Source organism: Danio rerio, chromosome 13 (genome assembly GCF_052040795.2).
Source record: "Danio rerio strain M-AB ecotype USA chromosome 13, GRCz13ab, whole genome shotgun sequence".
NCBI classification, from domain to species: domain Eukaryota; kingdom Metazoa; phylum Chordata; class Actinopteri; order Cypriniformes; family Danionidae; genus Danio; species Danio rerio.
The window spans coordinates 23,153,025-23,177,428 of record NC_141033.1 but is presented as its reverse complement, the minus strand read 5'-3'; the positions used below and the strand labels follow the sequence as shown (position 1 = coordinate 23,177,428).

General features: G+C 39.2%; 1 protein-coding gene across 3 annotated transcripts in view; it reads right to left on the bottom strand.

Annotated features, from left to right (window-relative positions):
• Window positions 1-24,404, bottom strand: part of ccdc172 (coiled-coil domain containing 172) — a 321,472-nt gene that overhangs the window by 4,712 nt on the left and 292,356 nt on the right. For all 3 annotated transcript variants that reach the window (XR_015505476.1, XR_015505477.2, XR_015505450.2), the window contains 2 exons: window positions 12,319-12,518; window positions 11,974-12,180 (listed from right to left, as the gene is read on the bottom strand). The gene's annotated coding sequence lies outside the window, so the exon portion shown is untranslated. The remainder of the gene's footprint in view (window positions 1-11,973; window positions 12,181-12,318; window positions 12,519-24,404) is intronic.

Here is a 24,404-nt window from a genome sequence, read left to right as displayed (position 1 = left end):
CATCTCTTGGCTGAACCGTGTATCTGGGGAGAGGAGTATTAAACTTATCTTCACAATTACCACTGAACTCAGAGAATTGTATCATTTCTCAAAGTAATATAGTGCTGGCTTGCCGGAAAATTCTCATGGGCTTTTATGCATATTGCCGCACAATAATACGACGGTATGCAGCAACAGGAAAGTATTAGAAAGAAGACCACTTCATTACTCTAAACTCCCATACTGCTGTGGCACACACTGAAGCTACCTCACACACACACACACAGCTTCTCTAGCCTATGGACTGTGTGTAGTATTTACAGTAGCCTGACGTAATGCAAATGATACATTTAATTTGACAGAGTCTTTCTGTTCTAGAGTCAATACAACAGTGAATAGCTCCTGGTCTCAGAACACACTCCATTCAAACACCCACTGCTTGAGCCTCAGGAATCCTGTTAGCTTTGATGTGCAATGCTGGGTAAAACAAAAACAAAAAAGGGATTTTGTTGCTCCAAGCGTGCATACAAGTGCATGTGCATCTGTTGTTTTTAAGTACACTATAAATGCGAAGCTACACTGCAGATTTGTTTATTTGTCTTCTGCGCTGCCCCATCCGGCAGAGATCATCCGATGTGGTTCCTGACGCCTGTGCGGTGCTAAGACCCCATTTTAAAATGGAAATAAAGCATTAATTAAGCCTTAATCTTTGCAGCTGTGGCTGGGTCTGTTCCTGTTTGCCTCTAGCACCATTCAAGGCAGCCGGAGATTCTACAGCACTTCATCTCGCTGTTTTTGCTGATTGATTAAAGATGTAACGCTGATGTCAACAATCTGTCATTTCACTCTCTTAGATCTTAATAGTGCAGCTGGCGCTAAAGAACGCTTCTAATCCATCTCTTCAAATGAAACGCAGAAGTTTGTCTCTCTGGCAATTCCCTAAATTGGTTTGTTTATTAGACATCAGGACACAGGAAATTTGTTAATTTCTCTAATGTGGTGGCAGAGACGATCAATATGTCATGCCTGTTCCCTTTTTTAGTTCTGTTACAAATGTTTATTAGTGGGAAAAAATGGTTATTAATTTTAAACTCACTGGATGTTCTTTCCAATACAGTCATAATAATGAGTTTATTTATGCTGCAAAAAAAGAGGGGGGAAAAAAGAAGAAAATCTGTCATAGATTAGATAGGACAGATTTAGCTCACCTGAATTAGATAATCAGCCATATATATATATATATATATATATATATATATATATATATATATATATATATATATATATATATATATATATATATATATATATATATATGCAGTTGAAGTCAGAATTATTAGCCCCCTTTGAACTTTTTTTTTTGTTTTTAAATATTTCCCAAATGATGTTTAACAGAGCAAGGACAGTATGTCTGATAATATTTTTTCTTCTGGATGAAGTCTTATTTGTTTCATTTTAGCTAGAATAAAAGCAGTTTTTAATTTTTTAAACACCATTTTAGGGACAAAATTATTAGCCGCTTTAAGCTATATTTTTACTCTACTGTCAACAGAACAAACCATCCTTATACAATGTCTTGCCTAATTACCCTAACCTGCCTAGTTAACTTAATTAACCAAGTTAAGCCTTTAAATGTCAATTTAAGCTGTATAGAAGTATGTTGAAAATATCTATTCAAATATAATTTACTTTCATCAAGGCAAAGATAAAATAAATCAGCTATTAGAAATGAGTTACTAAAACTATTGTGTTAAGAAATGTGTTGAAAAGTCTGCTCTCCGCTAAAAAGAAATTGGGGAACAAATAAACAAATGGTCTAATAATTCAGGGGGAGTAATATTTCTGACTTCAACTATATATATATATATATATATATATATATATATATATATATATATATATATATATATATATATATATATATAGTATAAATAGTTGTATATAGTTGAAGTCAAAATTATTAGCCCCCCCTTTGATTTTTTTTTTTTACTTTTTTTTTTTTTTTTATATATTTCCCAAATAAAGTTTAACAGAGCAAGGAAATTTTCACAGAATGTCTGATGATATTTTTTTCTTCTGGGGAAAGTATTATTTGTTTTATTTCTGCTAGAACAAAAGCAGTTTTTAACTTTTTAAAATCCCTTTTAAGGTCAAAATTATCAGCCCCTTTAGGCTATATTTTTTCGATCATTAAACAATAACTTGCCAAATTACACTAACCTGCCTAGTTAACCTAATTAACCTAGTTAAGCCTGTAAATGTCACTTTAAGCTGTATAGAAGTGTCTTGAAAAAGATCTAGTCAAATGTTATTTACTGTCATCATGGCAAATATATATATTCAACAGTTCTGTCTGGTCCTTGAATCTGATTGTCTGATAGTCGTCTGTCTGAAGGAACGGCAAAAGAAAGTAGTTCCTCATACAAAAGGGTTTTTAGACTCTTGTGTATGATTTTATACACACACACACACACACACACACACATACACACACACACACACACACACACACACACACACACACACACACACACACACAGGATTATGCTGTTAAACTGATGTATAAGCAATATAATACAAGTAGCAGTGTGAAATGGCTATATATTGTCCCTGGTGTGACACTAAAGCAGGTCGCACACCAGAAGCGCCGCTCGGTGCCGCGACACGGCGCGTACATGACAGTTTAAGGTATCACACACCAGATGCGCACATTCGAATGATATTTAACATGAAACTAATCAGATGGCGCTCTGTGGCGCGGCTGAAAAATGAACTGCGTCCTGAGCCGTCGCCGGGCGCCGCCGACAGCCGCCGACTTGCGGCGCCGGTGTGTGTATCCTGATAGAAACCTATGTTTAGAATTCTAAAATACATGGCGCTGCGTGGCGCTGCGCGGCGCGCCGCCGAGCGGCGCTTCTGGTGTGCGACCTGCTTAAGGCACACCTCCCATCAGGGCCGATATGTAGCCATATTGCACTGCTACTTGTGTAATATTGCTCGTGTAATATGACAAGCTTCTTTCCTGACTCATAGGCTATATGGTGAAAATCCATTCTAGAGAGTAACCTACCAAATTTGTAGATCGATCAATCAATCAATCAATCAATCAATCAATCAATCAATCAATCAATCAATCAATCAATCAATCAATCAATCAATCAGCCAGCCAGCCAGCCAGCCAGCCAGCCAATAGATAAGTCCATTTAAAAAAAATATATATATATTTTTTAAGAATTCAAGGCCCAATCCAAAATTAATAATTCATTGAATTCAGAATGCAAATTTGTGAAACACTAATTTATTCAATCAGCCAGAGAATTAATTAACCAATCCATCCAGCTCTAAACCAGGACCCTTAACCCCACATCAGTACATGTCGCTTTCATGCACTTTAAGCTGTTGCTCTTACATTTATGAGTTTTGTTGTTATCATTATTGTCCTAAAAAACAGCCTCAATTAGGCCTGTGGGAGCAGTGTTGGGGAAAGTTACTTTCGAAAGTAATGCATTACAATATTGAGTTACTAAATTACTTTTTATGGAAAGTAATGTTACGTTACTTTTGAGTTACTTTACCTGCCTGACACTTGATCTCTTTCAGAAGCATGAAATGACATATAACAACTTTTCTTCACCTTAAACAAAAAAAAAACAAAAAAAAAAATTGATTAATGTTTTTGTAACATTGTAATGAATAATGTTACATGCCTCATATACCGATTTATGAAATTTGAAAGCAATGTGTTTGCTTCTTTTGGCATTTGTGTTATTGGTTCAGTAAAATCACTGTTCATTAAGACAATCCCATGTTTTCCATGTGTTCAAAATATTGAGAATACTTCCATCACAGAAATGTAAGGTTCTGCCATCTTGGTTTTTGTCTGTTCCTGCAGGGAGCTCATTTTCTCACTGAGCGTGATACAACATTTCATTTCATTTTCGTCTGCTTTTCCAGGTCCGGGTCATGGGGGCAGCAGTCTTAGGAGAGAACCCCAGACTTCCTTCTCCATAGACACTTCCTCCAGCTCCTCTGGGTGAAACCTCGAGTTGTTCCCTGGCCAGCTGTGTCCTGTGTCGTCCCCGAGGCCTCCTCCCTGTGGGTCATGTCTGGAACACCTCCCTAGGTAGGCGTCCAGGAGGCATCCGAAACAGATGCCCGAGCCACCTCATCTGACTTCTCTTGATGTGGAGAAGCAACAGCTCTTCTCTGAGCTCCTCCTGGGTCACAGAGCATCTATAAGGGTACACCCTGCCACCCTGCAAAGGAAACTCATTTTGGCCACTTTTATCGGAGATCTTGTCTTTTTGGTCATGACCCAATATTCGTGAATATAGGTGAGAGTAGGAACGTAGATTGACCGATAAATCAAGAGCTTTGTCTTTTGACTCAGCTCCTTCTTCACCACATCAGACTGATACATCAACCGCATTACTGCTGCCGTTGCACCAATCCGCCTTTCAATCTCATGTCTTATCCTCCTCTCACTTGTAAACAAAACCCCAAGATACTTTAACTCCTCCACCTGGGGTAGGGACTTTCCTCTAACCTGGAGATTCAACATTATTTCACCAATTTGATTTCAGCAACCATTCTTTAAAGTGTATTAATTAATCTAAAAAGTAACTTCAGTTATATTTTGTAAAAAGTAACTAAAAAAATAGTACTTAGTTTTATAAAGTACTGCATTACTTGTTACTTAAAAAAAGGGTCACTTTACAATAAGGTTCATTAGTTAATGTTAATTAATGCATTTACTAACATAAACAAACAATGAACAATACATTTATTACTTTATTTGTTCATGCTAGTTAATGTTAGTTAATGAAAATACAGTAGTTCATTGTTAGTTCATGTTAACTCATGGTGCATTAACTAATGTTAACAAGCATGGACTTGGATGTTAATAATGCATTAGTAAATGTTCAATTATGATTAATAAATGCTGTACATGTGTTGTTCATGATTAGTTCATGTTAGTAAATGCATTAACTAATGAACCTTATTGTAAAGTGTTACCAAAAAAAGTTCTAATATTACACAACTCATGTTACTTGTAATGCGCTACCCCCAGCACTGTGTGGGAGTACCAAACCAAGGCTCTGGAGCAAACCAGAACAGCCAAATGCTAACATGAGTGCAGGGGTTGCATTGTTGGCAGGGCAGCTAACAAATGGCAGCTGCTAATTTGCAGTATGCTGATGTGGTAATTATGGCCATGATTTATTCTGCAGTCCAGACCGTCTCTGTTAAACAGAGGATACCCTTTAGGGCCTGGCTGGCATTTAGCCTCCTCTCTGTGAACAGTCCATATTGAAAGAGAAGTAGATTAGTGAAGAAACATCTTCATCAGGCTGAGCTATGTCAGTGAGGGCTCAATGGGAAGTAAACAGCATTCTGGATATTAACCGTAAAAGAATACACATTAAAGAAGAAGAGCAAATGTTTGCCTGCTGACGACACAGTAATGCTATAAAATATCGCACCACAGAGGACAGCTTACTTTTAGAAACACATCGGGAGAGTCGATGTAGAAGAATTTTACCAGTTCATTTACTCAATAGAACTAATGAGACAACCCAGCTTTCAGAGAGACTTCATACACTGAATTCATTACTTCTGTGGATATATAGTAAATTGCACAGTAGAAGATTAATAATTTGTAGCTTTTTAGATACATTACATAAACCCTTATAGTAGTAGACTTGTTATATAAGTACTTTTTGTTCAAGCATATGTACTTTGAAAAGTATTTGTCTGAGCATTTTTCATTTTGGGAAGCGTTCACTTTACTACATATCAAAGCATAATCTCACTTTACTCCACTGCATTTCATAAAATAAAATGTAATTTCACATAATCCTGTTTTGAAATGAAGATTGTCACATCTTTGAGACATTATAGCATTCTTTCATTCAGGAACAAGAGCATTCCTTTCGGTTCATAAATCACACTGAATGATTCCTTTGCGAAATTTTTAATAGTAAAAGCTATTTTAGAGATGGCGTCGCGGTGGCGCAGTGGGTATCACTTTCGCCTTACAGCAAGAAGGTCATTGGTTTGAGCCTCAGCTGGGTCAGTTGGTGTTTCTGTGTGGAGTTTGCATGTTTTCCCTGTGTTTGCGTGGGATTCCTCCGGGTGCTCCTGTTTCCCCCACAAGTCAAAAGACATGTTATATAGGTGAACTGGTTAAGCTAAAATTGTCCATAGTGTATGGGTGTGAATGATTGTGTCACGGTTGTGGTGGGGAAAAGGGAAAAAGGAGCGAGGACTCAAATGCAGGGAAATGGGATTTTATTAAATAATAAAAATAAAATAAAATGCAAAATAAACTACCCCGAGGGGGAAAACATTAACAAAACAAATACATACACATACAAGCAGGACTGGGCAGACTGGCAAGGATGAGGACTGGAAACACAACAGGACTAGACTTCAAACGACGAAATGTGATGACGAACTGACACAGGACAGCAAAAGTGAGGGGTATATAAACTGTAGAAAATTAACACACAAACAGGTGAACACAATTAACTAATAATGGGTTAACAAGGAGGGTGGGACAAGACAATAGACGGGAGAGCGCATGACACAGAGAGACAATACAAGCCATGCGCTCACATAACACAACAAGAACATGCAGCCAATGAGAGAACTCATTAACCGCATGTTCATGACAACAAACACAACACTGAAGCACACGACAAAAGCACGTGACCACAATGTAAACACCGAGCCACGTGCTTTGACAAGAGACGCAAGACACGAGCACACGATAGATAAACACCTTACCGTGCGCCCACACTTAAGCAACGCACATGCTTCATCTCAGCGCCAACCAAAACTGAAACCAACTAGACGGAGGCGCCGAGAATAAAGCAGCGCGCTGCTGACAGAACAAACACAAACACTAGTACAAGAGCGCGCGCGTCTGAGGGACGCAGAGCGTGCGCGGCCACATCAAGTGGCAGCGCGCACACTCTGCGTACACCCACGACGGCGCGCGCGCACACAGAGAAAGAAACAGGACCAGACATGGAGTAGTGTCAGAGCTCTGCCACCAAAACAAGAATTTACAAGACCAAAGTGGCAGAACCCTGACACTAGCCCCCCCCAAAAGGGACGCCACCTGGCGTCCCTAAAGGGAACATCCAACAAGGTACAAGACAGACAAGAAACACTACAAGACAACATCAACAGACACAAGACAGGGAGGTGAACAGGCAAGACGACATGAAGGGGGGGAGGGAGGGAAGCCAAGCCAGACCCAAAACGACAAACAAGGGAGGGATGGGAGGGCAAGACAAGGGAGGATCAGTCCAGGGTGGGACCGGAGGAACTGTCCAGGGTGGGTCCAGCGGGTCGGGAGCCCTAGCAGGGAACCAGGGTGGAGCCGGAGGGTCCGTCCAGGGTGGAGGAAAGGAACACCAGGGAGGAGCAGGAGGGACGACCCAGGGAGGGTCTATGAGGGGAAACAAGACCAGAGGTCTGTGGGGGGCCGGCAGGGCAAGGAGCCGGGCTGGGACCGGCAGGGCTAGACGTCTGGTTGGGGCCGGCAGGGCAAGGAGCAGGGCTGGGGCCGGCGGGGCTAGACGTCTGGTAGGTGCCGGCAGGGAAAGGAGCCGAGCTGGGGCCGGCAGGGCAAGACGTCTGGTTGGGGCCGGCAGGGCAAGGAGCAGGGCTGGGGCCGGCAGGGCAAGACGTCTGGGTGGTGCCGGCAGGGCAAGAAGCCGGACTGGGACCGGCACTGAGCGGTGCTCAGGGGCTGGAGCCGACACTGGAGGGCGCTCAGGGGCTGGAGCCGACACTGGAGGGCGCTCAGGGGCTGGAGCCGACACTGGAGGGCGCTCAGGGGCTGGAGCCGACACTGGAGGGCGCTCAGGGGCTGGAGCCGACACTGGAGGGCGCTCAGGGGCTGGAGCCGACACTGGAGGGCGCTCAGGGGCTGGAGCCGACACTGGAGGGCGCTCAGGGGCTGGAGCCGACACTGGAGGGCGCTCAGGGGCTGGAGCAACCCTCGCAGAAGAGGCCTTTCTCTTCCGCCTCCGCTTTTGGGTGCGGGTTAACCCTTGGGGGCTGGACATGGACCAGGAGATGGTGCTGGTGGTGGTGGTGAGAGGGGTCCATTCCCCCTCCAGGATCTCCCTCTCCATCCTCAGACAGGAATAGTCCACCACCTCCCAATACGTCCATGTCCCGATATCACCCAGCTCCTCCCAATCGAATGGCTCATCCAATCCAGCCAGAAAGATGTGGATGAGGGTGGTCTCACTGAACCCAAGCCCCCGGACTGCCTCAAGAAGATCTTCGGCGTAGATGCCAAAGGGGCGATGGTTCTGCCTGTGAGACTCTGGCCTCTTTTTGGTCCTCTTTTTGGTCAGTTCGTACTGTCACGGTTGTGGTGGGGAAAAGGGAAAAAGGAGCGAGGACTCAAATGCAGGGAAATGGGATTTTATTAAATAATAAAAATAAAATAAAATGCAAAATAAACTACCCCGAGGGGGAAAACATTAACAAAACAAATACATACACATACAAGCAGGACTGGGCAGACTGGCAAGGATGAGGACTGGAAACACAACAGGACTAGACTTCAAACGACGAAATGTGATGACGAACTGACACAGGACAGCAAAAGTGAGGGGTATATAAACTGTAGAAAATTAACACACAAACAGGTGAACACAATTAACTAATAATGGGTTAACAAGGAGGGTGGGACAAGACAATAGACGGGAGAGCGCATGACACAGAGAGACAATACAAGCCATGCGCTCACATAACACAACAAGAACATGCAGCCAATGAGAGAACTCATTAACTGCATGTTCATGACAACAAACACAACACTGAAGCACACGACAAAAGCACGTGACCACAATGTAAACACCGAGCCACGTGCTTTGACAAGAGACGCAAGACACGAGCACACGATAGATAAACACCTTACCGTGCGCCCACACTTAAGCAACGCACATGCTTCATCTCAGCGCCAACCAAAACTGAAACCAACTAGACGGAGGCGCCGAGAATAAAGCAGCGCGCTGCTGACAGAACAAACACAAACACTAGTACAAGAGCGTGCGCGTCTGAGGGACGCAGAGCGTGCGCGGCCACATCAAGTGGCAGCGCGCACACTCTGCGTACACCCACGACGGCGCGCGCGCACACAGAGAAAGAAACAGGACCAGACATGGAGTAGTGTCAGAGCTCTGCCACCAAAACAAGAATTTACAAGACCAAAGTGGCAGAACCCTGACAGATTGTGTATGTTTCCCAGTGATGGGTTGCAGCTGGAAGGGCATCGGCTGTGTTAAAACATATGCTGGATAAGTTGGCGGTATTTTGTAACTAATTAAGTTTTAACCATCATAAGTTATTGTCATTAAATCATTTTATTTTCATGTATTTGTGAATAATTTTGATAAATTTGCAATACACTATATTCACATAATAGCAATGCTCTCCCACATTTTTAGCTATTAATGGTGCCTTTATTTCTATTTTTGGTATGAGATTGCAGAAGGATGTTTTGACTAGAAATGTACATACTTATTTGTCAATCCGCAAAACTGCAGTTTGAGCCGCTGTTGTTAAATCCCATTCTTACAATAGAACAGAAAAAAAGAAAAGAAAAAAAAACAGGGTAACACATATCCTTACATACATACACATATAATAATATGTACATAGAATTCACTTAAAATATACACTAACACTCATGCACACACATAACAGGGTGTGAATTACAGGGGCGTTTAGGGAGGATTGACCCCTAATTACTGCTTGATTCCCCCTAAAGGATGTCAAAAAAAGATTGGTTGTATGAGAGTGTCAGCCTTTGGATACCAAGAAATAGTTTACTCTTATATGTGTTTTAAATAATGAGGTTAATAATTAAAATTATAGATAACATAAATATACATTTGACCACCCCATAATGGTTTATGACACTGTGAATGCATAATCAAGCCAATTAGTCTATGTGAGAAAAAGAATTAAACTAGCAGATCAGAGTACAGATATACTTCTTTAGTGTTCACAAGACAGTTTTTTCTTAAAATACTGTATGTGTTTGTATCTACATATAAGCTAAAACTAAAGTCTAAATTAGATGCAGTTTGTATAGATTGACCTACAGTAACGTCTGAAATAGCAAATCAAAGGATACTGTAGGTCAGGATACATTAAATATCCTTCAAAACATTCATTCATTCATTTTCTTGTCGGCTTTATCCCTTTATTAATCCGGGGTCGCCACAGCGGAATGAACTGCCAACTTATCCAGCAAGTTTTTACGCAGCGGATGCCCTTCCAGCCGCAACCCATCTCTGGGAAACATCCACACACACACATTCACACACACATACACTATGGACAATTTAGCCTACCCAATTCACCTGTACCACGTGTCTTTGGACTGTGGGGGAAACCGGAGCACCCGGAGGAATCCCACGCGAAGACAGGGAGAACATGCAAACTCCACACCGAAACGTCAACTGAACCGAGGTTCGAACCAGCCAACTTCTTGCTGTGAGGCGACAGCACTACCTACTGCGCCACTGCCTCGCCATTCCCTCAAAACACTGAAAACTTAAATCTGTTTTATTAAAAAACTAGATGTAAAAAGATTGAACATATATTACTCAAACTAACCAAAACAGTTGCCCCCCCTGATAAGTAAGTGTAAGTAAATGTGTATTTATATAGCGCATTTATTGTGTTTGGCCATTCACCCAAAGCGATTCACTATCATGAGGGGAGTCTCTCCACACCAGCATCCACATGGATGATGCGACAGCAGCCACAGGACAACAGCACCAGTGTGCTCACCACACGCCAGCTATAGTTGGAGTGGAGAGACAGTAATAGAACCGTTTCGAAAGGGGTGTCCAAACTCTGTCCTGAAGAGCCGGTTTCCTGCAGATTTTAGCTCTAACTTGCTTCAATAAACCTACAAGGATGTTTCTAGACTGCCCAGCAAGAGCCTGATGAGCTAGGCCAGCTGTGTCTGATTGCGGTTAGAACTAACCTTTGCAGGACACCGACCCTTCAGGACAGAGTCTGGACATTCCAGAGAAGTGGCATGGGATTTTTAATGACCACAGAGAGTCAGGACATCAATTTTAATGTCTCATCCGAAACACAGTGCCACTGACAGTATAGTATCCCCTTCACTTTACTGGGGCATTAGGACTCACACAGACAACAGGTTGAGCACCCCCTGCTGGCCTCACTAACATCAGCAACCTAATTTTCCCATATGGTCTCCCATCCAGCTCCCAGCAGGGATGCTTAGCTTTAGTGAGTAACCGGATTTGGCCTGCAGGGTGATATGGCTGTAGCCAAATGTTATTTTAACGTAGACAAATTTGTCAGTTTGATGAACCGCGATTGTCAGCCCCTTTTTTGATGCAGTCCAAGCTCAAGTTTAATTCAGCCCCGTTGTTACAGGGAACGATACAGAAAGTCATTTTTACCAACAGTGATCAGATTGTACAACCAAAGTCATACTAGATGAATTATGCTGAATTGTAACAGCATTTATACTGCAGATATGGACTAGTGTTTACTCATTGTTTGAAAGTAAGGTGTGCAGTATGAGTGTAATTTTATACATATAATTGGCTCGAACCAGTGACCTTCTCGCTATAAAGCGACATCACTGTCGTTTATTTTATTTATAATATGGAGAGGTTCACTGTAACGTGAATTTCCCTTTGGGATTAATAAAGTCTAAACAACAACAATAAACAATGTGAAGCTCATGTGATGCTCAGGTGTTTTTTTTTTTTTTTTTTTGTTAAATTAGTGCAGAAGAATCTGTAAAAAAAAAAAAAAAAAAAAAACATAATGGAAATTAACACACATACACACATACACACAAGAGACATCAGTCACACCATCTGACATTTATCACAGACTATAAACCCAATGAAGATCACACCGTGCCTGACACAAAGCCCCCTGTACATTTAAATGAAGAAAGGGACTCACAGTGTGCAGTCAGAGGTCAGGAGGCCCCTGGACAGGTTTAGTCAGAAGCGAATGGCTGTGGAAGAGGAAGATTCTGTTCACTGGCCCATCTGCACCAAACACCTGCCAGCCCCGAGAGCAATGCTAATAAGGCTCTGTGTCTTTATTCTCTTCTCCAAGCAGACCCAGACATATGGACGGCAGGGTCCCGGACTGTGGCCTGGAGAGCTGTGTAAATCAGACAAACGCTTTGCAGGTAACCTTCAGCTCGACTCAAGAACATCAAGTCAATCTGTATACATGAATCCTGTATTGTTGGCCTCAAAATCAAATAACTCTGGCACTGACAGGGAAATTGCTACTTACACTCTCAGGGCCTTCACTTGTGCAGTCTCCTTCAATCTTCAGGCTGCCTTTTTTCTGCTTGCTGGTGATTCCAGGAACAATTTTTAATAGAGGCTTATCAAGGTGGAGAGAGAATGACTCTGACATTTTCAATTCTCCGTACGCAGCACCAAGAGATGCTCAAATTTCCCAAGGTCACAAAGCCACCCCCAAGACAAGACCTAAACAAGAGTGAAAACACACACACACATATACGATTTCACACATATAAACACGTGCACACATACACATTTAACTTATTTAAATTGTGGGGATTTCCTTAGGTTTCTATTGCCCTTATACTGAACATATCATATTTTCTATCCCTGATTTTTCTATAGCCCTCACAATTATTACACTTTTAGACAAACATTTTCTGGAACTGATCCAAACAATTTCATAATTATCTGGTTAAACTGTCCTTGTGGGGACCAAATGTCCCCATAAACAACTTTTTGTTAAAAAAAAAAAAAAAAAAAAAAACTAGGAGGACTATTCAAGTAAGAACTACGTTTAGACAAATATATGGGAAATGACAAACACTTCCTATTGTCTTTTTATTTCGGGCAGATCACAGAAAATCTGGCTCATAAACACTCACATAAAAATTTAAAGGTTGTAGATAACAATTTAAGGGTGTCTGCCCTCCTTCCCCCTCAACCAAAACTCTCTTTTATTTCTCATTCTTAAGAGTATTAAAAAGTAGTCTATAAAGTACCATGATATTCTTAAGCTTCATTCTCAAGTTTCATTGCAAAGTTTCAGACCAAACTGAACCAGTTGTGATGTGAACTTTTGGAACATCACACATCATCAAATCCCCTGCAGGTGGGTCAGAATGATCAATTCATTTCCAGTTAGTAATGCCGAGTGCCGAAATGTAGAAGTTTTAAAAGCCAAAATGTGAAGCTCATCATGCCCTTACATGGACTCTGCTATAAAACATTTATTATTTAACCTTATTTGAGTTACCAGTAAACAAGTCACTGATACTAACAGGTTATGATACAGATAATCCAGTCAAAGCAAATCTCTGGTTAACACGTTACTAATTCAAATTATCTGGTCAGAGTGAGTCTCTAGTTAATGATACACTGATTCAGAAGATCCAGTCAGCAAGTATCAAGTTAATGATTCAAATCAGGGGTGAGTTTCCCAAACAACGACATAGTACGATGCATCGCTGGGAAAAGAACGATGTAGTAACGAGTGTTTCCCCAAACCCGTACTTTCTCTTATGCAGATCCATCGTTTGAACCACAGTAGTCATAACGTAAAACGCCCATAATGATGCTCTAAATGGGATGGAGTAAAAACTTCTTTAGAGAAGAACTCCACAATTTCTTTTTGTTTCTAATTGTTTTACAAGCACATGCATAAAAAAAATCCAATTTTAGTTTTGGTAAAAACAAGCAGTCATTTTCCATATTAATTGAAATATATGTAAATGGCACATATAGGGCCTATGTTTCCTTTACAAATATTATTGAGAACATTACATACTCTATTCTCAAACATTAAATCTTTTTAAAGCTAACACGTATTCTAATATCATATATAAATATGTAAATAATTACATACATACATTACAATAAGACGATTCATTAAGAAATACAATTTATTTTTTGTATTTATTAGGAAATGAAAAAAATCATACTTTAATAATAATTTTTTTAATATTGATGATGATTCATACATTCATACATTTTCTTGTCGGCTTAGTCCCTTTATTAATCCGGGGTCGTCACAGCAGAATGAACCACCAACTCATCCAGCAAGTTTTAATGCAGGGGATGCCCTTCCAGCCGCAACCCATGTCTGGGAAACATCCACACACACATTCACACACACTACGGACAATTTAGCCTACCCAATTCACCTGTACCGCATGTCTTTGGACTGTGGGGGAAACCGGAGCACCCAGAGGAAACCCACACGAACACAGGGAGAACATGCATACTCCACACAGAAACGCCAACTGAGCCGAGGTTCGAACCAGCGACCCAGCGACCTTCTTGCTGTGAGGCGACAGCACTACCTACTGCGATACACTACCTGATGATGATGATGATTATTATTATTATTATTATTATTATTATTATTAAAGCGAGTTATTGTTTGTTTGTTTTTTTGTTTTTTTTGAAAAGTCTACTTTTACAATTTGACAGTAGTAAACCACTGCAGAAATGTGCTAACCAACAGGCCCATGTTATACAGTAGGCTACAGATATTAACTATTAAAAAAATAACCTACTATAAAATAAAAGCATTAACATGTACTCTGTTTTTGTTGTTTGTTTTCACAAGCTTTGGAGATGTAACATATACTCCGCTTTTAAATATTAGGTCACCTATAGCTTTCGCCATGAGCCAAGACTGTGTTCCAAATGGCATCAATGTTTTCAAAGTGCACTGTGAAGGGAGTGCAATTGTAAACATGAAGATCACTAAAACTGAACTGTAAAAATGCTTTGAAAGCAAATTACACCTAAAAGAGATGAGTTTAATGCTTTTTAAAAAAACTTAATTCCAAGTTTAAATGTTAGAATGTTCTAAATGAATAGGGGATAATGGGGTAAGTGGGATTAAAACACAGCCAGGAACAATGTTTTTAACTACTACTCCAGGGATGAAGTTGCAAGCATAGAAGTTTGCGATGCAGTTTGCGAAAACAATGGATTTGGGAACAACCAAGTCAACAAACTATGTTTGTAACGACACAACTTGCGACCTTAGTTGGCTAACGATGGTTTTCGGAAATGCACCCCTGGAAAGAACAAGTCACTAATGCTGAATTCAGAAAAATCGGCATCAATAATACTCACATAAAGCTGATATAAATTTAAGTCCGATTCCATCCTTGTCTTTTAAACCTAAAAGTCTAAAAGAGTCTTAAAACTTTAGAATCATTCATTTATATTTGTACACTAAGGTGCTCAGAAATATTTAGGCTACATCCGCACGTTTCATTACACATGCTTTTCATTTCTGACTTCCATTCATGCTGACTTTGAATGCTTTAAAAACTTTTGTTAATTTTTTGTTAATAAATCATTTCTCTTTTCATTTTACCTTGTCTGAATTGTCTCTCTAATGTTACAATTTTGAGCCGATTGTAACAGATGTTATAGTCCAATCAGCCTATTACAAGCAACACACAAACACAGAGCACCACGGTGGATGCAAGCACGCTCTCTCATTCACACACACACATGGAAATTTATTCCTGCACCGCAAGAAAACTGGTCGGGTCCGGCTCCCACAGAACAGCCGCGGAAATGCAGACCTCTACACAGTGCCAGGATTTAGAAGTTTAAAACCCAAAATGTGAAGCTCATCATGCCCTTACATGAACTTTGCTATGAAACATTTAATATTTAACCTTACTTGACTTCCAGTAAACAAGTCACTAATTATATTACTAACAAAATATGATCCAGATGGTCTATTAAAAGCAAATCTCCACTTAAGTTAATGATTTAAATGATCTGATCAGAGTGAGTCTCCAGTTAACGATTCGCTGATTCAGACGATCCAGTCATAGCTAGTCTCCAGTTAACAATTGAAATATTCAAATGATCAAGTGAGAGTGAATCTCCAGTTGACGATTAACTAAATCAGACTTTCCAACCAGAACAAGTATCAATTTAACCTGATTCAAATGTTGTGGAAAGAACAAGTTACTAATGCTAAATTCAGAAAAAGCTGCATCATTAATACTCAGAATTAGTTTAAGTCTGATTCCTGCCTTTACTCTCAAACCAATTTCTTTCTTCAGAAAAAACAAACAAACAAACAAACAAATAAATAAAATAAATAAATAAATAAATAAATAAATAAATAAATAAATAAATAAATAAATAAATAAATAAATAAAATCTTTCATTTACATTTGTACACAAGTCCTTAGAAATATACATCTCAAAAGACTATATCCCCAAGGTTCTTTGTACAGTTTCAGACCAAACTGAACTGGTTGTTAGTTGAACTCTTGCAACATCACAAATGATCAAATCCCCTGCAGGTGGGTCAGGATGAACCAGGTTCAATTCCAGTTAGTAATGCACAGTGCCAGGATTTAGAAGTTTTATAAGCCAAAATGAGAAGCTCAAACATCATGCCCTTGCATGAACTCTCCTCTAAAATATTCACTATGTAACCTTATTTAAGTTTCCAGTAAACAATAAACTGTTTCTAAAGTTAGCAATACATGATATAGATCAGTTTGGTTCTCAAACTGTGGTACATGTACCACTAGAGGGACACTGGCTTCCTTCTAGTGGTACGCAGAAGAATGAAATATGTCAAGTACATGTTACACACATTTAAAAATTTATCAAAAATGATGTTTATAATATGCCATATATGACATATAGCTTATATTTCTGAGGAAATTTGCCATGTTTTTTTTTTTTTTTTTTTTAACTGCGCAGAGTTGTAGCTGCTTTACTGGGCCTACTACGCTACTGTATTTCAGTACTGCTCATTTTTGATGGTACTTGGAAAGACATTTTTCTTCTGAGGTGGTACTTGATGAAAAAAGTTTGAGAACCACTGATATAGATGATTCAGTCAGAGCGAGTCTCCAGTTAAACAATTATTCAAATGATCCTATCAGAACAAGTTACTAATGCTGAATCTGCATCATAAATCATGTAAAATTTCAATTCTTGTAAACAATTTAAGTCTGATTCCCTTCTTCCCCATCAACCCAATTTGTTTTTTATAATAATTTATTTATACTTGTACACGTAAACTAAAGTGCTCAGAAATACTGAATTTCTTAGGCTACATCCCCAAGTTTCATTGCAGTTTCAGACCAAACTGAAGCAGTTGTGATGTGAAGTTCTGCAACATCAAAATTCATCAAATCCCCTGCAGGTGGGTCAGAATGGTTTGAGTTCAATTCAAGTTAGTAATGCACAGTGCCAAGATTTAGAAGTTTTAAAATAAGTCAAAATGTGATGCTCACATGTGGCCTTACATGAACTCCCCTCTAAAACATTCATCATTTAACCTTATTGACTTTCCAGTGAACAGTTCACTGTTTCTGAAATTAACAATACATGGTTGAAATCAGGCAAAGTGAGTCTCCAGTTAGTAATGTAATGCTTAAAATGATCTGGTCAGGGTCTCCAGTAAACAATTTAGCAATTCAGACCATCTAGTCAGTCTGAGCAAGTCCCCACACTGTAAAACCCAACAGTCAACTTTATTAAATGAAATGAGTGTAGTTAACTCAAAATTTACTGAGTTATTTCTACTCATTTGAAAAGAGTTTTGAACTCAGTGTTGAAGGTAATGAGTTAATTAAATACCTCATTACTTCAACTTAAATGGAGTAAATTCACAGTATTCATATAGATTAGTTTTTTAACTCAAATGGTTTGTAGCAATCGGTTGTCTCAAACGGTTTGAGTTCCCTTAACTTATTGGGTTTTACAGTACTCAGCTGGTTTGAGTTCATTCATTTATTTTCTTTTTGGCTTAGTCTCTTTATTAATCCAGGGTCGCCACAGCGGAATGAACCGCCAACTTATTCAGCAGGTTTTAATGCAGCGGATGCCCTTCCAGCCGCAACCCATCTCTGGGAAACATCCACACACTCAATACCATTTATACACTACGGACAATTTTAGACTACCCAATTCAGTCTTTGGACTGTGGGGGAGACCAGAGCACCTGGAGGAAACCCACGTAAACGCAGGGAGAACATGCCAACTTCGTAACAGAAACACCAACTGACCCAGCCGAGGCTCGAACCAGCGACCTTCTTGCTGTGAGGCGACAGCACTACCTACTGCACCACTGCATCGCCCCTGGTTTGAGTTCTGTTAATTTATTTGGTTTTACTGTGGTCAAATTGCTTCATTTACTTGAATGGATTACGTTTACAGTACTCATTAAGATTAGTTTTTGAACTTAAATGGTTTGTTGCAATTGGTTTTCTCAAATGTGAGTTACCCTAAATTTTTGGGTTTTACAATGCAGTTAAAGATTAACTGATTCAAATGATCCAATCAGAACAAGTTACTAATGCTGAATCTAATAACAAACAACAGGTTATAAAGCAATTTAAGTCTGATTCCTTCCTTCCCCATTAACCCGATTTCTCTTTCATACTTCAGAATAATTAATTTATACTTGTACATGTAGGCTAAATTGCTTAAAAATATTGAATCTCCATATCCTCAAATTTAATTGCAGATTCAGACCAAACTGAATTGGTCATGATTTAAACTTCGCAACATAATAAATTATCATATGCCCAGCAGCTGAGTCACAATAGTAGACTCAATTTATGTTCGATCATACTGTATTTGTTGCTTAACATCGATTACCAAGTAAAATAAGCTCATCCTATAGTAAAAGTCACAGTTAGAGCAAGGCACAGTACCAGCATTTGGAGTTCAAAGACCAAAATGTGAAGCATCCCCTTACATGAACTGTGCTCTAAAATATTCATTATTTGACCTTATTTGAGCTTCCTAATTCATATTTATTTGAGGCAAGACTGCTCTCCTTGGCAAGTGAGCTTCAATTTATTTGTTACTGAAATGATATCTGTAGTATATTCCTCTACATTAACCAAGGCCTGTCATCATGCACCTGTTTCAGGTAAAAGAGCAACAGATGGTTTCTGTCAGGTTATTGTCATCAGTTATTATAAATTTATGCAGAAAACACAAAGGGTTATTTGTTCTTCTGCTGATGAAAGACCACATCTAAATAAAATCATGTGAGCAAGAAGCAATAGGGATTAGTAAGGATGGCACATTCTTGTGCTCTATTTTTCAAATATCAAACTTTAAAATGCATTAATTTCATGTTTGTTGTTATTAAAGTTATTTTCAGGACCTCCAGGGCAAAAGTCTCCCCTCTAAAACCACAATATTTCACTTTCATCAAAGACTGAATGTCAATGTATTGTTTTAAATGTGGACAAGTTTAACAGGCAATATGGCAAATGCATCCTCATATTCTAGTAAAAGAGTCAATCCTCAACTGCTATAAACAAACAATTCTCCAGGGGAGTGCTCAGTCCAAACGTGTGTTTTTACGACAGTCTCTGAAGTTGTTATAAACACTCTGCGGTCAGCAAATGCACTAGAATCTCAGCAGATACTTGTTTCTCAGACATAAGAAATAAATCCACATAAAGCTTGAAATTTCTACTTTTAAGCAAACCAACTACACAACAACAAATGTTCTCTGATTTTGCAATCTGTATGAAACGAATATGGGGTACACTTAGTCCTGTCAAAGATACATCCTTAGACAGCAAGTACTGTAACACCCACAAACTTGTAAACAAAGAGGTCACTGTTATTTTGGGAGGAGATTTGCCATCAAGACCAAGTTGGGAGTTACTTCAGAATTACTACAAAAAACGTATGTCCTTCGATTGCACATGCGCGTTAGCTTGGACAACCTGAAAAAAATGCAAACTTTGTGTTCAGAATGTTTAGGAATTCAACTTAGAGAGTTGGTGTCTAATTTTATTGGTGACCATAAATATGAAATGTAATCATAATGCTGCGCTCACACCAGACGCAGAAAAAGTGTTAAGCTCGAGTGATTTACATGTTTAGAATAAACATCCTGCGGCGCAATCCTCGCGAAAGACCCGATTCGTGCGAATGAAGCGGCGCGAGCGTTTTGTGAGATTGACACGCAGATTGCGTGTTTCACACAATTGTTTGAGTTTGAAAATCTAAACATCAGCGGATATTTGCACTGCATTAACCAATCAGGAGCTTGCTCTTTTAGGGGCATAATTATGACATAGTGCCTGTTATTAGTGTCCCGGGGGAAATCCTCCTGCCGACACTGACAACAGATCATCAAACTGGGCTTGGCTCAGTCAGAAGCACCACTGAAAGCTTCTGTCATCCAGGTTAAGTATCTGGAGGAGTTTATGAGCTCACAGATCTGGGTGCACCTCTGAAAGTATCTAGTGGACTCAGACTCTGCTCCAAACAAATCAACGCTGCTTTTCAGCCTTCATAAAGCACATAAACACAGCTTTTCTCTCAATAAAATCCATGTTAGCCATTTCGCAAAGGAGCTACAGTCACCGGGCAGACAGAAGCCCTGCCAATGGCGCGAGTCTACATCTATTGCTCAGCACATGAATTGGATTTGACACGCAAATGAAGTGAGTAAACTGATAATGTTCATGCTTCTATTTACAAGCGAATAGTGCGATTTATCTGCGCTTGCCGTGTCTGATGTAAATACCTCATATGCTTGGCAAACAGTTTTGGAAAATTTGATGTTTCTCCATTCAAACTGAATGCTCCTGTAAGCACTCCATTCAAATGACTTGCCTTAAAGGGACTTTGGTTCCACTTAGCAGCATGCTATACAATATTTGTTTGCAGACATTTTAAATTTACAATTTGTTATAAGTTGGCACATTTTATTAAATGAATGGTCTGTTTTCTGCTATTGCAAGCCAAACTAATTGAAAATATTTAAATGCAATTATGTGAGTATGTTATTATGCACTTAAATAGTATTAGATTTAATTTTAAACAAGCAAACTAAGTAAACAAGCAAACAAAATTTGTAAATTGTAATTTATCGGCAGGATGGCAATCTGCTATTGTTGCATTGATTTGTATGCAATTTACTTGTGCAAATGCTTGATTCCCCATTTGGAGTGAATCCAACATAAAAGTGTCATTATTGCCCTCTGTTGGTTTGGTGTGCCCTTAACATGAATCACAGTGTGCTTTATGCAGATGGAGATTTTGATTGAAAATGAAATCAGGGAAAACCCTGTTTATAAAAAATACCCATGTACATGTATATATGCTCAGCAAATTGTGAGGTGTTGAATTTCTGGGGTAAGCCCCTGTAGTGTCATAGTGTTAAAATCCAAGTTTACATATACTGTATTTAACGCTAGTGTGGGTTAAATCAAATGCATAAACTCATTTTAGTAAGGCAACAGAAAAGAGTTTGTTGACATTTTATATTAATATTATTCCAGGGTGTTAAAACATTCAGATACACTTTTCTTTGTGAATTTCATGTGGGGAAGTGTTAACTTTTAAAAAATAAATTTATGCTAAATATAAGCTGGCAATGGTGATAGAGCAGCAGGCACAACATGTTAATATTAGGTTAAATTTAGGTCATGACGTCAGATGAACAAAATTCAATGTCTAGCCAGCGCCTAAGGACAACGCTATTTTGATGTCTAATAATGACGTCAAATTATGTTGATATTTGGTTGATTTTAGGTTGTGTTGGAAAGTGACCAAAACCCAACGTCTGATAAATGTCATAGTGGCAACGTTCACACATTGTCAAGGTGTAACATGGTTAGGCGTTGATATTTAATTGATTTTGGGTTGGTTTTAGGTTAGACATTGGACATTGACGTCGGCCTGACGTTGAGCTCTGACGTCAACCTGATTTTCATTTCCAAACAAAATCCAAAGTCCCCACAACGTTGGGGTACAACATCAATATAACGTCATGATGACATCCTGTGCCTGCAGGGTTTAATCTAGTATTCAGTTTTTGCTCTCTTGTGTAAAATTATTTAATTTGTTTTAGTGTATATATTTAACACTTTTTAAAGTGTAATTTATACACTGGGCTGTTTGGACTCGTATACTCTCAGAAATAAAAGTTCTGTGAGCTGTCTCTTGGATACCTTTTCAAAAAGTTCAAAGTTGTACCTTTAGGGCCATATTAATACCTCAAGGTTACATATTGGTACGTTAAAAAGTACAAAAGTGTTTTTTTCAAAAATGTTTGGGTACTAATATATACTTTTGAGGTACGTGTAAGTACAAATGTGTATCTTTTAAAAAGGTACCAGCCCAGTGACAGCTCGCGTACATTATTCATGAGAGTGTGTGTAATTTAATACCTCTGGAGTTATATGTACACTGGACATATTGACCTACAGGTGTTTACAATGTTTAATGTTGTGTGTATTTTTACAAGTGTAAAATTAGTTTACACTGCAGAGGTGTATATAGTCAACAATTTTGAAAGAGTTACCTGGGCACTTGGCTGGTGCGACTCATAGATACACCAGAAAAAAATGTACACTGGCAAGTTTACTATGTGGCCTAATACTGTAAAAAAAATTCTGGGTTTCACACAATTCATTCATGTCTTCCCAACACAAATCGATTAAGATTTAAGAACTTAATATTTAAGAACTGAAAAAAATAAAAATAAAAAATGAAAAAAGTTGATTGAACATAAAATAATCTGTCCAAAAACAAAACAAACAAAAAAAATTTTAAGAATTGTATTATTTCAGCTTATTTAAAATAAGTAGTTTGTACAAGCAGCAAATATTAATATTTTTGAGTGCATTAAACAGAGTCAGAGTCAGTCCTTAATTTCCAAATTCAGCCATTCAGTGATCCGCTGATGCAGGAAGATGTTGGTGATCTGTAAGCTCATCTATCAAGATCTCTCAGTCTAACTGGCCCTGAGGGTAATCCACAGTCAGCGAAGTTCTGGAGGAGAATTGCGAGGAAATGGATCATAACGTTTGGGAAAACCTCAGGGAAGAGTGGACGAGACACACTGAGGACAGATGAGAAATGAGGGACAAAAGGGAAGGTGTCTAATGGCTGGAACTGAGACTGCATAAACTCTGTGGCATGATTTAAAATCCTCCAGTGTTAAATGAACCTCACCACTAAAAGCTGTCACCAATACTCTTTTAATGCACATGCCTTCGGACAGCCCAGAGAGGAAGAAGTCCCAAAAAGAATGAAAGTAATATACTCGGAAAAGCTTGGAGCGGGTTTGTGCAATCTGATCTAAGCGATCATTCAACACGGCGCAGCAGAAAGACAGAAAGAGTGCGATTGAAACCCAAGAGTGGAAAGAAGGATGAAGTCAGTGTTTAAGAGTAAAATGCTTCTCTCTATGTGTGTGTTTGTCTGTGTGTGCATGTGTGTGTGTGTGTGTGTGTGGGAGTGTCACATTAACACAATTAAACAGCTTTTACCGTGAGCTTGACGGAGACTGCAGGACTCCCATTGTCATGCATTATTCACCTGCCCCTATCATTATCATTTATCAAAACCCTCACATATGGATGATGTTTCCCACTGAGCGGCCATCCTTACTGAAATTTTGAGATGCTACAGAGAGATAATGTGAATTATTTGATATGGCTCTCAATGGAATTTACTTGATCCAGGCACAATATCATTTTCACTGATCTTACGGAGGACATGTTGTGTCATTATTATTATTATTTTTTCAGATGTTTTTGTGCACATTTATATTATTGCATTTTATTTTAACTTACCAGTTGTTAAAATGATAGTTAATTAAATAAATACAGACACAAGATAACAGATAAACATGTACAAAAACATACAACTGTAATTGATACAAATAAAATAAAATATAAATTCATTGGTTCAAGCCCTGGCTGGGTCAGCTGGCATTTTTGTGTGGAGTTGGCTTGTTCTCCCCATATTGGCATGGGTTTCCTCCAGGTGCTCCAGTTTCCCCCATAAGTCCAAAGACATATGCTATAAGTGAATTGGATGAGCATTATTGTCTATAGTGTATGTCCTGGTCCTCCAGGTTGGGGGTTGAGTGTTGGGCTAGCAGCACACCTCGTAAAAAAATGGATGTTGCAAAACACCACGATGGTGCGGCTAAATATTAACTTCAATAAGTAAGAGTAAGTAGTATCACAATTAATAGCAAAATAATGTTTGTAAATGTAAATTGATATAGCTGGCAGCTAGCTTTATGCAACTCAAACATGGTTGCCTACTGAAGCTTAGCAGGGCTGTGCTTGGTCAGTACCTGGATGGGAGACCACATGGGCAAGGTAGGTTGCTGCGGAAAGTGGTGTTAGTAAGGCCAGCAGAAGGTCAACCTATGGTCTGTGTGGTTCTTATTGTCCCAGTATATTGATGGGAACTCCATTCTGCTCAGTGAGAACCATCCTTTGGATGCCCCAAGATCTTGTCCCAAGATGAAAAGTGGGGGTTTAACCCTGGCCCACTGGCCTCACTCCATTATGGATTCCTAACCATCCCCATATCATAATTGGCTTCATC